Raw genomic sequence first — 6,000 nt, 5'->3', positions numbered from 1 at the left:
CTCTCGCTCTCTCTCACGCTCTCTCTCACGCTCTCTCTCTCTCTCACGCTCTCTCTCTCTCTCACGCTCTCTCTCACGCTCTCTCTCACGCTCTCTCTCACGCTCTCTCTCACGCTCTCTCTCACGCTCTCTCTCACGCTCTCTCTCACGCTCTCTCACGCTCTCTCTCACGCTCTCTCTCTCACGCTCTCTCTCTCTCTCACGCTCTCTCTCTCTCACGCTCTCTCTCTCTCACGCTCTCTCTCTCTCTCACGCTCTCTCTCTCTCTCACGCTCTCTCTCTCTCTCACGCTCTCTCTCTCACGCTCTCTCTCTCACGCTCTCTCTCACGCTCTCTCTCTCTCGCGCTCTCTCTCTCACGCTCTCTCTCTCTCACGCTCTCTCACGCTCTCTCTCTCTCACGCTCTCTCTCTCTCACGCTCTCTCTCTCTCACGCTCTCTCTCTCTCACGCTCTCTCTCTCTCACGCTCTCTCTCTCTCACGCTCTCTCTCACGCTCTCTCTCTCTCTCACGCTCTCTCTCTCTCTCTCACGCTCTCTCTCTCTCACGCTCTCTCTCTCTCTCTCTCACGCTCTCTCTCTCTCACGCTCTCTCTCTCACGCTCTCTCTCTCTCTCTCTCAATTTACAATTTTACAATTTAAATCGCTTTATTGGCATGATAAGTTACATCTTATGTTGCCAAAGCATCAAAATACATTTATGGTTTAGCACATAAACGCAGTTCTATTCATACAGTGTATAAACAGGTATATCCCTGAGTGTATAAATATACATTCGCATTGTTTATATATATTTTTTTCTTAGTTTACTGGTTGTCCCTCTGTTCATGGCAAGCTGTAACATAGTGCGCCGCCAGTGTTATACAGCTTCTCTCCTCTCCCAGTAGGAATGGGAGTTTTTGGTTGTCATTCAGATTTCTGAAATCAGGGCATATTTGTGAGAATTTTTGGTAGAAATTCTCCCTGATGCCCTGATATTTTCCACAAGCTGTGAGGAAGTGCATCTCTGTCTCCACCACTCCCTGACTGCAGTGAGAGCATATCCTGTCCTCTCTTGGCAGCCTGGTCTGCCTGTGTCTGCCTTTTTCGATCGCTAGGCTATGTTCGCTAAGTCTGTACCTTGTCAAGGTTCTTCTCAGTTTGTTATCCTTTACCATGGTCAGGTAATCAGCTATGTTGTATTGTCTGTTTAGGGCCAAGTAGCAATTGAGTTTGCTTTGGGTTTTTGTTGTTTCTGCCCAATATGTCAGATATTTTTCCTTTTGCTTAGCGACGATTGTGTTGGGTCGAATTCTTTGTGTTACCCTGTCACTGTCCTGGGGCTGGTTATTGTTAGTATTGTTAGTAGTTACTTCACTGAGTCCCAGGACTAGTTGACTGAGGGTATTCTTCTTTATGGTCAGCTCTTGGCATTTCAGGGCGTCGTAGTGATAGCATTGGGGATTGCTCATCTGTAGGTGATTCCAAAATTTGGTGGCTCTTTTTTGGATAGTGATTATTAATGGATATTGGCCTAGTTCCGCCCTGCATGCATTGTTTACTGTTTTCCTTTGAGTCCGGAGGATACTTTTACAGAATTCTGCATGTAGGATCTCAATTGGGTGTTTGTCCCATTTTGCAAATTCTTGTTGAGTTAGCGGTCCCCATACCTCACTGCCATAGAGTGCAATTGGTTCAATTACTGATTTGAAAATTTTGAGCCAAATGCTAATTGGGATTTCTATTTGGATTGATTTTTTGATGGCATAGAAAGCCCTTCTTGCTTTCTCTTTCAGTTCATTCACAGCCAGTTTGAAGTTTCCCGTAGAACTGATTTTTAAGCCCAAGTATGTGTAGTTAGTGGTTTGTTCAATTTTGGTTGTTCCTACTGTGAAATTTATTTTGGGTCCCTGATGTTTGGATCTTTGCTGGAACACAAGGACTTTGGTTTTTTGGGGATTTATTGTCAGGGCCCAAGTCTGGCAGTACGACTCCAGCAGGTCCAGGTTTTGCTGTAGCCCCTCTTTAGTAGGTGACAGCAGAACCAGGTCGTCTGCATAGAGGAGGAATTTAACCTTGGATTCATATAGGGTGAGGCCGGGTGCTGTAGATTGTTCAAGTAGTTTTGCCAATCCATTTATGTAAATATTAAAGAGTGTCGGTGAGATTGGCGAGCCCTGCGTCACCCCCCGCCCCTGTGGGAAGTATTTTGTTTGTTTGTCTCCAATTTTAACTGCACATTTGTTGTTTGTATACATTGATTTAATTACATCATATGTTTTCCCTCCTACCCCACTTTCGATAAGTTTCAGGAATAAACCGTCATGCCAGATGGAGTCGAAAGCCTTCTGGAAATCTACAAAGCATGCGTAGATTTTGCTTTTGTTATTGTGAACGTGTTTGTCAATTAGGGTCTGTAGGGTGAAGATATGATCGGATGTTCTATAGTTTGGCAGGAATCCAATTTGGCTTTTACTCAAGACATTGTGCTCCTCAAGGAAGTTTATAAGTCTTTTGTTTATGATGCTACAGAATACCTTCCCCAGGTTACTGTTTACACAGATGCCTCGATAGTTGTTTGGGTCGATTTTGTCCCCACTTTTGTATATGGGCGTTATGAGTCCTTTGTTCCAGATATCAGGGAAATAACCGACACTCAGAACCAAGTTGAAGAGTTTTAGGATAGCCAGTTTCATTTTGTTGTCTGTGTGTTTAATCATCTCGTTTAGTATGCCATCTGTCCCGCAGGCTTTTCCTGGTCGCAGGTCCTTGAGTTTTTCAAGAAGTTCTTTTTCTGTTATTATGGCGTCCAGCGGGTTTTGGTTATCTTTTATGGCCATTTCTAGCTTTTCCAGTTTTTTGCATATTTGGTGTTGCTCTGGTCTTAGTGTTTTTTTCTGGTATAATTTTTCAAAGTGGTTTACCCATGTGTCCCCATTTTGAATGGCCAAATCGTCGTGTTGTTTTTTGTGTAGTGTTTTCAAGTTTTCCCAGAAACAATTGGAATCAATGGATTCCTCCATGGAGCTGAGTGTATTCTTAATATATTGCTCTTTTTTGGTTCTGAGTGTGTTTCTGTATTGTGTTAGTGTCTGACAATAAGTAAGGCGTAATTCCTCGTTTTCTGGATGTCTGTGTTTTTGGTTTGATATTTTTCTAAGTTTTTTCCTCATGTTATGGCAATCTCGGTCAAACCATTTTTCATAGTTTTTTGTTTTGGGTTTGTTCTTGCGAGCTTTCAAGTTTGCATTTGTTGCCAAATTATCAAAAATATTGTTTAGTTTACTAACTGCCCGGTTTACGCCTTCTTTATTGTGAGTGTATATGTTATCCAGAAAGGTGTCTAAGAGAGCTTGAGTTGATGCATTGCTAATTGTTTTCTGGTATTTTTCCGTGTCGTTTTTGGCCCATCTGTACGATTTTTTGGTGTTGTACAGTTTACTGGGTTGTGTTTCTATGTTGTTTGTTTCTGTCTTTTTGAGGAACATAGTAATTTGACTGTGATCTGACAGTGTTGTTTGTGGTTTGACTGTGAATGCTCTGAAAGAGGATGGGTCTAAGTCTGTAATCATATAGTCTACTGTGCTGCAGCCAAGAGGTGAGCAATAGGTCGATCTTCCTAGGAGGTCTCCTATGAACCTACCATTGACAATGTACAGACCCAGGTTTCGACAGAGCTGTAGTAGCTGTTTTCCGTTGGTATTTGACTGCTTGTCGCAGTTATGCCTGTATGGAAGGGAAGGGATGTCAAAGTGGTTATTCCCGAAAACATAATTGTTTCCCTGATTATTGGTGAAGTCTGGTTCTTCGCCCGTTCTTGAATTGAGGTCCCCACAGATCAACACGTTCCCCTGGGCCTGGTATTGGATAATTTCCCCCTCCATGTTGGAGAAGGTGTCCTCTTTAAAGTACGGGGAATCGATTGGAGGGATATAAAGTGCGCAAATGTAAACATCTTGGGTGTTTGAGATAATCTCCCTCTCAAGTTTGAGCCACATATGGTTTTCGCCCTTTTTTATAAATTTGATGTAATTCTTAAGTTCTGTTTTAAACCAGATCAGTATGCCTCCGGAGTCTCTGCCTTGGGTTACACTTGGTAATTTATTGGAGGGCACCACCAGCTCAGTGTACCCTTGGGGACAGCCAGTGTGTCCTTTTCCTTTATACCAAGTTTCCTGTAAAATGATAATATCTAGGTCTTTAGTTTCATCTATGAACTCTGGGGTCCTACTTTTCGCTTCTCGCAGTGAAGAGCGTAGACCTTGGATATTCCAGGTCGAAATATATAAGGATTTCATGTTAAGTTTGATCTTTTACTATGATAGGTTAAAGAGTGGTACGTGTTTGTCGTGTCTAAGTGTGGGAAAAAAAAGATCACATCAGTTGTCTACAAAAGTTAATACAATTTGGTTACAGTTCTTTCTATTAATTAGTCCTTGATCCATAAGGCGGAAGTAGATGCTGCTGCACATCTGCTTATTGTCTCTTAATGGATTGTTTCTGTCTGAGGTATTGCGTACGTCCTGTGCATCTCTCCCTCTGTCTGGCTGGGAGCAGTCCTATTCCCCTGTGGGACAGGAGTGGTGCAGGTCTGACATTGTTGTTTTGCATGGGGATCCTCTCTGGTCTCGGTTGGTGTGTTGGTGGTCCTTGTAGTGTTCCTGATATGTACCCCGCTGATCTCTGGTGGTCGGGGGGGGGTCCTCTTGGAGTCTGGGTATGGACCCGGTTAAAAGCGACGTCCTTCAGGGCTTTAGCAAGGATCGATATTCTTTGCCTTTGGATGTGGACGTGGTCGTAAAGACATTCCTCATCGAGGGTGGGGTGTTGGGCCAGGTGTACGTTGTGGTTTGATTCGCAGTCTTTTGCTATGCTGGCATTTATCTCATGAATTGTGTTGTTGTTGAAGTCTGTTCTCGGCAATATTGTGGAAACAGTGATTCTAGTGTTTGGAAATGTACTGCTTGCTTTCCTAATCATTGCTCTGAGCGATGTTGCTACTTCTTTCTGTTGGGTCTTTAGGTCATTTGTGCCCGTGTGTATTATTATGTGTTGGGGGGAGCCTAATCTGGCTTTGGTCAGCCATCCCATGGCTCTGTTTGTTGTTGGGCACCAGATCTTTTCTACTTTACTTCTAGGGAATAGCTTTTTCTCCCATAGAAATTTCCCATTTGAGTCTATGAGTATTACGACGTCAGCCTTGTTTGTGTTTACTGTCTGGTGGCTTTCGCTTGGACTCATAGTGTGTGTGCTGGGCTGGGGTGTCTGGTGTGTGCGTACCTCTTGTGAGCGGCCCGCTTGTGGTTCCACGGTGGTGGGGGAAGATTGCGAATCAGTATGCTGGTCGGTCTGTGTGGCACCCCTTGTATTGTGTGTCTGTTGCTTTTGTTCCATGTGGGAGTGCAGCCGTTCCGTCCGGCTCTGTCTTGTCTTATCTCTAGCCTCTGGTTGCTGGTCTAATGGTGTTTTCTCTCCTCTATGGCTCTCTTCTTTTTCCTGCAGCTCTTTCACCTGATTCCTAAGTAGATTCACCTGGTTCTCAAGTAGCTTCAGCTCTCTCTTGTGTCTCTCCCTCTCCTGATTTTGATTGTCATTCATTTTGAGGAAGTCCTCTCTAAGTTTAACCATCTCTATCTCTAATTGATTAAATTTATCTTTTGGTTGTATCTGGCTGTGTGATCCCGGGGTATGTGTCTGGTTGGCCCTGGTAGGCTCACTCACTTCCTGGCTAGGCTGGTCGGCCCTGGAGGGCTCACTCACTTCCTGGCTATGCTGCTCTTCTCTTGGTGAGCTGGGAATGGTAGGGGGACTATGTGTGGCTTCCTCCCTGGTAGTTATGCTGGGGTTTGTCAGTTGTATCGTGTGGCTGTGGTTCCCCGGGGTTAGTGTCTGGTTTGAACTGTGTGGCTCGTTCACCTCCTGACCAGGCAGATTTTCTCCTGGTAAGTTGTCAATGTTGGGGGGAGTGCGGGCCACTCTGGGGCTGTTCCTTCCCCCCTTAGTTAATTTTTTCAGTGTCCTG

This window comes from Somniosus microcephalus, chromosome 14 (assembly GCF_052327205.1).
Source record: "Somniosus microcephalus isolate GS21.2 chromosome 14, FLI_Smic_1.0, whole genome shotgun sequence".
Taxonomy (NCBI): Eukaryota; Metazoa; Chordata; class Chondrichthyes; order Squaliformes; family Somniosidae; genus Somniosus; species Somniosus microcephalus.
This window is presented reverse-complemented; position numbering follows the sequence as displayed.